The sequence below is a fragment of the Choloepus didactylus genome, chromosome 1 (genome assembly GCF_015220235.1).
Source record: "Choloepus didactylus isolate mChoDid1 chromosome 1, mChoDid1.pri, whole genome shotgun sequence".
In the NCBI taxonomy this organism is placed as follows: Eukaryota; Metazoa; Chordata; class Mammalia; order Pilosa; family Megalonychidae; genus Choloepus; species Choloepus didactylus.
In genome coordinates, this window is record NC_051307.1 from 83,930,717 (window position 1) to 83,942,958 (window position 12,242).

Consider the following 12,242-nt stretch of genomic DNA (forward strand, 5'->3'; position numbering starts at 1 on the left):
GCATAGCTTTTATCATTTTTTCCTAAGTGAATTACCTTACATTGCCCACACTGAATATCATCTACCAATTTTCTGCCCACTCACACAGGCTGGCAAATTCTCCCTGCAGTTTATCTCCATCTGCTTGGCATTTCACTACCTGGAAGAGCTTAGTGTCATCTGCAAACTTGGATAACTTGCCATGCAATCCCTCTTCCAAACCATTTATGAAAATGCTAAATAAGACAGGTTCCAGGGCCAATCCCTAAGGGAAAAAAAACAAAATTGATTTTACTTCTCCATTCAGAGTTCTCATATTTGTCTAGATTGTTTGTGTTATTCTTTCCCCTTATTAAAATTAGCTTTGTATAATCACCATATGTTGATATACATATATGTTTCTTCTGAGTATTGAAAGTGCTTGAGGTTTGAGGATACAAAATGATGCAAAATGTGGTTCTTCCATAAAACTTGGGAAGCTCAGAGGCCAGCTTGAGTACCAATGGGGAAGTAGCCAAACTTAACTCTGGGCTCTTTAGTATGTTGAGAATTTAATTTGTTGATAAAATAGATTATATAATATATTATATAATTTATTTATTTATATATATTACATATATATGTGTGTGTGTGTGTGTGTGTGTGTGTGTGTGTGTGTGTGTGTGTGTGTGTGTGTATATATATATAAAAAACTTAAAAACTCCTAGCCTGGAGAAAAAGTTTTGGATTCATGGTCCCAAGATTTGTGCTCTGCTCTGTACTCTTGCATGTATCACCAAGTATCTTTAGGCAAGTGAGCCAACCTTGCTGAGATTCTGGTTTTTAAGCTGTAAATCAGGGAAAATAGTCCCTGGATTGCCTCTCTTGCAGGGTTTGTGAGGATTAAGTGATATAATGTATTTAGAAGTGGACTGAAGCATTCATAAAGGTGCAGGGGAAGGTGTGAGAGAACTGAAATTAACAGAGAGAGTATGATTCAGATATTTGATGAGCTTGAGCCAAGAAAGGAAGTTAAACATGTCAGAAGGCAACAGATAACATGAAAAAATGAACATAGAGAAAGACTGAAAGTTAAGACCCCAAAAGAGAAATAACATAAGTGAGGATGCAAAAGAGACGGCAGTAGATTGTGGCCAAAGAATGGAATGTGCAAATTCAATATTTCTGAAAAAGAGCCAAGGGAGTAGGTGGCTAAAGTGAAGTTGAAGTGAAGGGTAGGATTAGGGGAATCCAGTTCTTAGAAAATAAACTTTTTGTAAGGATTGTTGAAAACTGCATTTATCCTTTCAATGTAGGAAGGAAACCAGTGAGTGTAGACATACTGCCTTTAAAACGGAGGGAGAGCCATCAGAACATTTATGAATGGCAGTGCTGAGGAGGGTAGAAAGCAGCATTATCAGAAGGCAAGAACCTCAAAGACCTCAAACAGGAGGATGGAGACAACAGCATGCATGCAGAAAACCCTCCATTCCCATCCCGTCCACCATTCATGGACGTCTAAGGAAGTAGGTACAGTAAGCTCTGTACTCAGGGGAGGGCCTAATTTTAAACAAAGAGATGCAGGTATAGAAATAGTTCTGTTAAAAGGTTGAGAATACAGAAGAGTTGGTTTACAGTAACACAATGTGTCTGGGGGTACAGGCAGAAAAACTGGAAGGAGTTATAGTGAAGCAGAGCAGAGAGCTGTGTAAAGTCAAAAGAGAAGGGTAGGAGATGTGCCATGAGAAGGGAAATCTGTGACCAAGCTTTTAGAGGACAAAAGTATGTTTAAAGCTGACTGGCAAAAAAATAGGATTGCTTCTCATATATGCATTTTGATTATAATACAGAACAAGGACCCTAGATTCCATCTGCACTTGTATCAAAGATGGTTAAGTTGCTACAAAGTTTACAGAGGGGCAGCAAGGGTCCTAACTGTTCTAGAAAGTGGCTGTCTAAATACAGCCCAGGTATACTAAATAAATCTTCATACTGGTGTCCAATTCAGAGACGGTTTCTAATCCAGGTGGTTCATACCTCCCAATTCAACTCAAATAAATTAAAATCACCTAAAATTTATTGGCCACCCTATATATATATATATTGCAATGCTCCTATAAACTAATCAGCATTATCTATACTAGCTTAGTTTGAAGGTTGTAAGAAAATCTCTTGCTTTAACTTCTTAAGAATATTTATTCATGTTCTATATATACACACTATATATATACATATGTAGAATAATGATGCTATAAACATTGGTGTACAAGTATCTGTTTGCTATCCTTTCACTCTCTTTGGGTGTGTATATATATACCTAGAAGTGGATTTCCAGGTCAAATAATTCTATATTTAACTGTTTGAGGAACCCTCGTATTGCTTTCCATAGTGGCTTTCCCATTTTATATTCCCACCAACAATGCACTAGAGTTCCATTTTTTGCATCCTCTTCAATACTTGTTATTTTCTGTATCTTTTAACAATAGCCATCCTTGTGGGTGGGAAGTGGCATTTCACTGTGGATTTAATTTGCATTTCCCCAATGCCTAATGATGTTGAGCATCTTTTCATGTGTTTATGGGCCATTTGCGTATCTTCTTTAGAGAAAAATCTATTTAAGTCTTTTGCTCATTTTTTTTAATTGGGTTGTCTGTCTTTATGTTGTTGAGTTGTAAGGATATTTTTATATTCTAGATATTAAACCCTTATCCAATATATAGTTTGAAACTATTTTCTCCCATTTTGTAGGTTGTCTTTTCACGTGATAATCTCTTTTAATGCACAGAATTTTTCTATATATGAGATCACATGGTCTACAAATAAAGATAGTTTTACTTCATCATTTCCAATCTGGCTAACTTTTATTTATTTATTTATTTTGCCTAATTACTATAGCAAGCATTTATAACACAATATTGAACAGTACTGGTGAAAGAAGGCCTCCTGATCTAAATGGAGGAAGCTTTAAGTCTTTCACCATTGAGTATACAGTAATAAATATCTTTCTAGGTGTTATTTGTACTTCGGTACAACTACAAAAGTTGTACAATAATATAGTAATCATTTTTCTATGTATTATTTGCACTTTTGTACAACTCCAGATATTTTAGGTATAATAGTAGAAGTATAGCTAAGTCAAAGGATATGGGCATTTAAAATTTTCATAAGTGTTTTCAAATTTTCCTCTAAAACTTCTGAAGCTAACTTTCATCTTATTACCTCTCCTATCTCAAACCCCTAAAATCATCAGATTTCACACAGAACAAACCACTCTACCAAATAAGAAATGCTGTTGTCTATATTATTTTATAAGACAGTGTTGACCCATCCTGAAGTTATACCCAGGGTATTTCATGTGTTGTAACAGAAAACATAATTCAATTTTATTGTTATTTTTATCTAGAATTTTACTTAAAGTGAAGGCTAATTCAAAAATTCTACCCTCCTGTTGCATTTAACAAAAATGTAATCTGAAGGACATGAAGGGATTCCTAGAAATAACTTATCTCCACAAACCTTGAAATGGTGAAGGTTAATTCATAACAACTAATCAATAAGCTTAATCAAAGTGTGACAGAAATGTGGATTGAAGCTGATAAGGCAGTAAGTGGCATATTTGAGAAGACACAAATAGTAACCTACCTAATATCTATTCTCTCCTATTCTTCCTTACAGAACCTTGACTATGCTCTGGGCATCTATTTTGCTAGTCCAAGTAAGTATCATTTTTTCAGCTTCTTTGCATGACCATAGGACATAGGGCTAGACATGGAAAAGTAACCAGGTATCTGCTATGGACTCTAGGAAGGCATTTGCTTTTGCTGATAGAACGGATAGAAATCATTTGCACTCACATTTTTTATTCCAGCTTCTCCCCAATCACCATCTTCACCTGCCTTGAATATGAATATGATGTTTGAAAATACTATAGCCATTTTTGTAGCCTTTAAGATAAACAGCATGAAGGAAAGTTTAGGAGAACTGCAAAGATGTTAGCCTCAGTATTCTCAAGCACAGCCTTCTTAATATGGGACTTAAAAATATATCGCTCCTATTTGTTTAAGCTAATATATATTTTTGGCACTTGAAGCAGAAGCAATCCCTAACCATGTACATATCACAAAAAAATGAAATCTGAAAAAGGTACTTTGCAAGTTGAGTCAGTGGACTTTTATAAAAAGGTTTCAATAAAGGAGTTAGATTATCCTTCTAGAACTCTGCTTGTAGCCTTTATTGGAAAGCAATATGATTAAAAGAAAAGAGCTGAACTTTGGAATCTGACATAACTGGATTTACATTCCATTTCTACCATTTTGTACTGGGAGGGAGCTGATTTCCTCATCTCCAATATAAATGTAACATTAAGGATCTTACAGGATTTCTCTGAAGATTATGCATGATGATCATATAGGAGGCAATTAATACATATGTTGGCTCTCTATTCCTTTGATTCAAAATTTATAATTTTGTACAAAAGTCAGCCTTTGTCTACCTCCTAGGATACCATACAGTTCTTCACTGTTTTTACGGCAAAGAGAAGAATGACAAGAAAATAAACTGATACAGCACTTTTTTATCTAAACTATATATTTCAGGATATGGTATAGGGAAAATACTGATTCTGTTCAGCTGTTAACCTTCTAGATATATAGCCCCATAAACTGAAAATTGGTGCTCATTATGAAGGACCATGAGATTCTGTAGGACTCTGGCTTGGAGGATTAAATTACGATCACTGTATTGCACTTACCAATGCAGGAATGATTAGATAGAAGGAATTCAACAGCAGTGGTTAATTCCCTGCTATCTAGAACTCCATAAGAATTACAGTTAACCAAGACTCTATTGTGGTTGATAATATGGATTTGTGATAAAAGGAGGCTAATCATTCACATTGCAAAAGGATGAATCCTAGAATTATTTAGAGTTGATAGTTTCTCAGGTCCATTTAAAATAAAAGCATGTATTTTCTAGTTGCTTTGTAATTAAGAATTATGCTTGTGAAATAATTTAATAAATGAATATGGTTAGATTTATCAAAATGTAATCAGAAAGAGCTAATCAGTGATGGCTGTGTTATGTATTTCTCAAAGTGAGTTCTAAGAAACATCAGTTCCTCAGAATATTTGGAGAAATTTCTCATGGTGAAGTAAATTCGGGAAACAGGGTATAATATATGATCATCCAAGAGTTTTAAATAATACATGAATAAAGACTCTGAGAAGCCTCACCTCTAAGAAAAGTGTTCAATGTTCTGCTTAGCTCAAACCCTAGGATCGTTCCAAATATCTTTGACCCTGAAAGCTGTTCTCCTATTAACCTCCTACACAGGTAGTATTGTTTGAAACACACTTCAGAAAGTGCTGATCTCTGGTTTAGAGTGTGGTGCCCACATAGTTGTAATACCTTTAAAGCATATTCTGCAGTCCATTCAATCTGTCCATTCTGTAAGATTGGTAATATCTGAGATAGATGGTTTGTATGCAACCAGATTAAAGAGAGAGAAATTGAGATTTTTTTTCAAGGTTGGAATTATACACTCAATTATTTTTACTATGTTCCACAGGGGAAATATAAGTATATATAAGCAATTTAGGCAAATAGAAAGAGTTGACACTACATTAATTCAAATATTTTTGAGAACCGTCTCACTACAAGTCATTCTGTTGGTAAGAGAATAGAGTCTAACATAGAAGAAGAGGTTTACAAAAAATCAGTTTCCTGAAATGACATGTTTTTCCTGAAATATAACACCCTCTCACATGAATAAAAATCACCAAAATGGAAACTTTAGCATAATGTGAAGTAACCAGATGTGATGTCAATTATTCTTTGAAATCTATTTTTTTCATCTGATAATTTGTATGGTATGGTTAATAAAAATAATACATGAAAATTTTACTCAAATGAGAATTGCTAAGTAAATTTTTGTATGGGAAGTCAGTGAAAATACTGTCTTACATAATATTTGTAGTTTATTATTTTATATTATGTGACAATTACATATTGATTCCCTACTATGGGTCAAAATCAATCTAGACAGTAAGAAAAGAGTATTTTGTTTTCTAAGAAAAGAGGGTCCTTATTTCATGGGAGTTTATTATCTAATTAGAAAGACAAGATATATGCCCATAAAACAGGTAACAACACAAGGGAGATATGATTAAGTGCCATGATAAATGATGAGTGTTAAAGGCAGCAGGTGCTATAAGGGGATTAGAGAAGAAGAAATCAAGTTTCTCTATTTTCAGGGATATAAAACATCCTAAATTGTAAAATCAACTTGATTTAAGTGGATTTAACTTGTCATTTGATTTTGGATGTTTAAAGGTTTACGGAGTTGAGATTCTTCTCATCTGCTTTCCAACCTGCTCACCAGATAGCCAGAAAGAGAACAGAACAGACAGTTCTGTCCCCACCATCTGCCAATGACTCCTGCCACAAATCAGGTGGCAGTAGGTATATATATATATATATATATATACACATACACACACACACACACACACACACATAAATGCAAATACAAATAGGATAGCAAATATATTTCTCTCTCTCTCTATATATATATATACATATATATATATCTTAAATATATTTTCTATCCTATTTCTATTTGCATAGGGGCTGAATATTTGAGGTTCTGAGGTACAAGAAACTGAAAACACCTAGTCTCATTATCTAAACTTTCAGTCTGAGGTTTAGCCATCCCTGAACAATCATGGCCTGGATGCTGAAAGTAAAGATGTATCTACATAAGCACAAATTGTAACAATAACACTTTGCATTTCTGAAACATCTTCTATTGAAATAGCTCATTCTGAGCACTGTTTGCAAGCATTAATTTAGTCTCACAAGATAAAGATAATTTGCAAGAAATAGGCTTTCTGATTTGAGGTAGTACAGTACCTCAAGTCCGTATAAAGTACAGGCTTTCTCAATCCTAGCCTGGTGACTTGGCACAAACAAAACTATCCGAACTCCTATTAAAATTTTGCTTTCAAATACCAACTGGCATACAACCATAATAAATTATAACATGTCATTAGTACAGATATGAATAAAATAAACCAGAAAATCCTTTCTTATGTGGCTGCCTTTATTATCACTATCATTCACAAGCCTTTCCCAGGTCAAATATTTTTCTGTGAGTCTGGACCCACTCACATGAAAATCATTTTAATGATTAGAATAATGTTCAAATGTGAAAAATGTACAATGAAGGGAAGAAATGAAACATAAGGAAGGTCTGAGCACCTTAGAAACAGACTTGATTGAGGAAAATCTGTCCTCCAGCTTTTTAATGAAAGTAGTGAATCCAGAGTATATGGTAGATTAAAGTAGGAACAAAAATGCTGGGTCAGATAACAAAAATTTGGTAACATTTCTGCCTCCCTCTATGTTTCTGTTGGAGGCTAAAGGAATTAAAGATTAGAGTGTCGCAAAGTAGAGAGAAAAATGTAGGTCCGTGGAGAGAACAGCAAAGAGGGACTCTGACAAATACTCTCAATATTTGAAAAACTTGATCATAGATTTTTGTTCAATTAAATAAACATTCACTATTTGCCATAAGCAAAGTACAGGGGAAGAAGTACAAGGTGGAAGTACAGGGGAAGAAGTCATCAAAATGGTAGGGCATAAATAAGTCAAAAAGAAAGAATAAGTGGTATAAATATATTCATTCATTCAATACATTTGGAACATCTATGATACCCTTGACCAAAAGTTCTCACAAGTGGTGTTGCTTTAGAGTCACCAGGGAGAACTCTGGGATTTAGCCAGAGGTGGGTTTTAGTTGTCACAATAACTGGGGGAGCTCCTGAAATTTATTGAGGAATGTTCAGTAACACTGGAAAAATTTCAATATTCAGACAATCTTACCAATGAATAATTGTCCCAATCATGTATGACTTTCCGATATCCCTCCACACATACATGTGGGACCAGTATATAATTATTTGGGCTTAGAATCTTATCTCCATATTTTATTTAGTACATAAAGAGTAATCTGTACAGTTTAGATAGATAAAATCTATCTAATATCTAAAAGAATAGATTCATTATCATTAGACAGATAATGAATTCTCTGAGTGCAAATACCTTATTAATCACAGAAAGATTTTGCATTGATTGATTCAGAACTTTACTAATATGTGGTCACTATTTTGGAAAATCATATAAATTACGTCATCAATGTCAAGACCATGGAACTTAATTAGCCAAACAACTTGCTGCATCATTCTGCATGTGTAGTGGCCAAGACCAGTGATGCCATACATAAACTAAGCAACTATTTTATTATATCTTCTCATTAAGTCATGCCTGAACATTTACACATTGAAATACATGATAGTTTATTATAACTATTTTACCTTTATTTTTTCTTTCCACTATAAAATATTATATTGATTTTTAAAAAAAAATTTGTGCGTGGGTAGATTATATATTTTAATTTCAATTCAGAAGTGTAAAGTAGTGCATATTATTTGTTACAAATAGTATTGTACATTATTTGTTATGAATAATAGTACATATCATTAGTTATAAAAAGTGGGTCACTATTGCTAGGTGATGGAGATAAACAGTAGTGGGTAATGGTCCTTGACCTCACCATGTTTACAATCTGGCTTAAAAACTAGGCATCAAGCTAACCAGCTCACGGATAAAAGTAAAATCACAAGCTGTACTAAGTGTTAGAAAGGAAAAAAAGACCATGAATTGAAAGAGAATAATAGGAAAGGACATAATTTGCATGGTAGAGGCTCAAAGAAAGTGTCTAACTAAAAGTAAGCCCTACCCTCTCTCTCTAGCTAAGCCAACTTGGCAGGTGAAATCACTGCCCTCCCCACTACATGGGATCTGACACCCAGGGGAGTAAATCTCCCTGGCAACATGGAATATGACTCCCAGGGAGGAATCTAGGCCTGGCATCATGGGATGGAGAACATATTCTTGACCAAAAGTGGGATGTGAAAGGAAATGAATTAAGCTTCAGTGGAAGAGAGATTCCAAAAGGAGCTGAGAGGTCACTCTGGTGGGCACTCTAATGCACAAAATAGACAACCCATTTTAGGTTCTAATGAATTGGAATAGCTAGCAGTAAATACCTGAAACTATCAAACTACAACCCAGAACCCATGAATCTTGAAGACGATTGTATAAAAATGTAGCTTATGAGGGGTGACAATGTGATTGGGAAAGCCATAAGGACCACACTCCCCTTTGTCCAGTGTATGGATGGATGAGTAGAAAAATGGGGGCAAAAAAAAAAAAAAAAAAAGGCACTCAGTGTTCTTTTTTACTTTACTTGTTCTTTTTCACTTTAATTTTTATTCTTATTATTTTCGTGTGTGTGGTAATGAAAATGTTTAAAAATTAATTTTGGTAATGAACGCACAACTATATAATGGTACTGTGAACAACTGAATGTACACTTTTGTGACTGCATGGTATGTGAATATATTTCAATAAAAATGAATGCAAAAAAAAAGAAAGAGGAAGCCCTATAAGAAGTCTAACTAAAGAGAAAGACCTACAAATGGAGAGGGGTATGGCAGACACACTATAGGCAGAAGGAAGAGCAGGTACAAGTAAATATAATCACACAGGGGTGCAAGAGAAGAGGGGTTAAATCAAGCTGAATGATCAAGAAAATCACACAGGAAGAAGCAGCTTTTCCATTCCCCCCATTCTCTGTGCATACTTCCTCCACCTTCCTAAGTGCATTTACCTTTAAAAGGCATTCAGATCTCTGTTCAGGATCTATTTAATGGACCACAAATTCCTCCTGAGGAAGAAGAAATATAAAGTGTCACTAGAGTATGCATACCTTGCTTAAACTCCTTGAGATAGATTAAAGTATTCCAATATTTTTTCTAGGTGAATGCCATCTGAATTGACAAACAGGGATTTCTACTCAGTACTTCACATTTAGCATGGCCTTACCTAAATGTTGAAGCAAATGGCTTCTTGCCTGAGGGTTTGAAAATAACAAAGCCAAGCAATAGCATCCAGAGCTCCCCTTGGATCACTCGATCAAAGAAAACATTAAGTAGCACTGTTTTCATAACTACCATTGTGGGGACACTTAGGTGTTGAGAGAGAGAACAGGAGGCTAATTCCGGTTCTTATAATGCAATGCAGTGGAGAAAATTCATTGAGGAAGATTTGTCTCATAAACTACAAATGTGTAGGAGATGACTCCAATTAAACACCATGAGACTTTTTTATAAGCAGTATTTACATGAGAAGAAACCATCTATTTCTTGAGGCCAGTTATCTCCCTCTTTTGCAATCTCTCATCCATTTGGGTGGAGGCATAAGGAAAGTGGAGTGAATTGAAACTTTAGAGTCTACTCCATAATTGTAGTTTAATTCAGACCAAATGGGAATAGAACAAACTCGCAGGGTCTTATCTTATACTTTTTCCCCTTTTTTGTTTTAGAGCAAGATTTGACTGACTACAACATACCTGACACATAGGCCGATTGGGATGGAGGGGAGAGGATATTCTCAATACCCCTTTTGCTGTCATTATCAACCTTTCATTAGTTAGGAGATTGCATTCCTTTTGCTCTAATTTGTCAGAAGAACATGAATTAGAATCTTGACCTATTTCTCTGGAAAGGCTGCAAATCCTTGCTTCAAAAATTAATCCTATGAGACGTGGAATTGCTACCATACTTTGCAATTTGGAGAGAGGCTGGCTGTACATGGTTGACTTTAAAATGGGATGGTTTTCAGTTGCACATGGAATAGTTCTTGAGAAATTTTTAAGTTGGCTGTAATTCCAGTTCATAAACGTGTTTTTTAAAATATTTAGTCAAGAATAAAAAAAATAAGTAAAATCCTTCTGTTTCAATAGAAGTTCCATTAAATATAGTCTTTCTTTTTTTTGGCCTTGTGTTTAATTGTTGTACACTACAGAGTTCTAGTTCATAATCTCAATGTGGGATTCTACCTTATCCATAAAATAGCACACAGATGCCTGCAGATAGGAAAGAAAATTAAATTACAGTACAATTGTAAGGTGTTCTATGAAACCCCATAAATGGAATAAATAGAATGTACAAATAAGTGTATTAATCTATCGGTGACAGGCTAGGGTCAGCTTGCTGCTTAGAAAGCCCCTGAGCTAGAAAGTTTCTATATAGAACCCTGATATTATTTTTAAGTCCTGGGTTCCAAGGTTCTAGACCCTGTGGCTTAGTTAGAAATTCTTCACTGGATCTGTTGAAATGAAAAGCTTGGGGTTAAGATGTGGATTTTGCAGTCTTCAGGGTCAGTAATGAAGAAAGTCCAAGAGTGAAGAGACTGTGATTCATACTAGCAAGACTCCCAACCCACACTGGTCTCCTGAAGCCACCAACCTCAAGAATTTCTTTGCGAGTAATATGAAAGCAACTGGGAACTTCTACCTGCTTTACCATCTGATGTGTCCTTTGCCATATATGAAACTGTTAAAAGTAAAATCTTCCTAACACCATGAGTCCAAATTCCCCAAATCTGCTGTCCCATTAACCTACAGGGGTCTTGATCTCTCACATTGTAAACGTGCTGCATTTTTTCTTGGAAGAGACTCCTAATAATCAATTATCAAGGAAGGGGGACATCATCCCGGGTGGGGTTAATATAAAATAATAAAATACAGCTTCACTCAGTCATTCCATTCCAGACTTCAGGCTAGGAAACTTCAGTGCAAACCCTGGCTAAGTGGATGCCAATCTCTTTTCCAGTGTATTTTTAACTTATGTCTAGCCAGTCACATAATTGTGAATCGTGAATGAATCATGTCATCATAAAAACACCTGGCCAATCCAAATATTTGAGCTGGATCTGCATCCACAGTCCATCGGCTGTATAGCACCTTTTTAAAGGCTCTGATAATTCACATTTCTTTGCATTGTTCTTAGTTTGACGATCCCAGGAACTTTCTGCACTAGCTCCAGGCAGTTATGTCTGAGTTGCCTACAATGCAAGCATATCCTTAAGGCTAAATAAAATTGAAAAGCAGAGGTTTAAAATTCTCTGAAATGTCATGAAAATGCCTATACAATTTATTTCTGAACATGCATATGTTAAAACTCATTGTTAATGTATACAGCAATCCACCGAAGTACCATCTCCTTGATCAAGCATTATTTTCTGAATCTCAACACAAATCCCCCAAATTTGCTTTAGACTGACATGCTTTTACAATCTTCAGAATGATTTGATACTAAAGACACATTAATAATGCTTAAAGACCCCTACCACAATGCTTAATCTTGTAGAGTATAGATATG

General features: G+C 35.1%; 1 long non-coding RNA gene across 1 annotated transcript in view; it reads right to left on the minus strand.

Annotated features, from left to right (window-relative positions):
* Window positions 1–214: 214 nt before the first annotated feature.
* Window positions 215–12,242, minus strand: part of LOC119533971 — a 31,080-nt gene continuing 19,052 nt past the window's right edge. The window contains exons 2-3 of the long non-coding RNA XR_005216934.1: window positions 9,689–9,745; window positions 215–244 (exon numbers count right to left, since the gene is read on the minus strand). This is a non-coding gene — a long non-coding RNA (uncharacterized LOC119533971). The remainder of the gene's footprint in view (window positions 245–9,688; window positions 9,746–12,242) is intronic.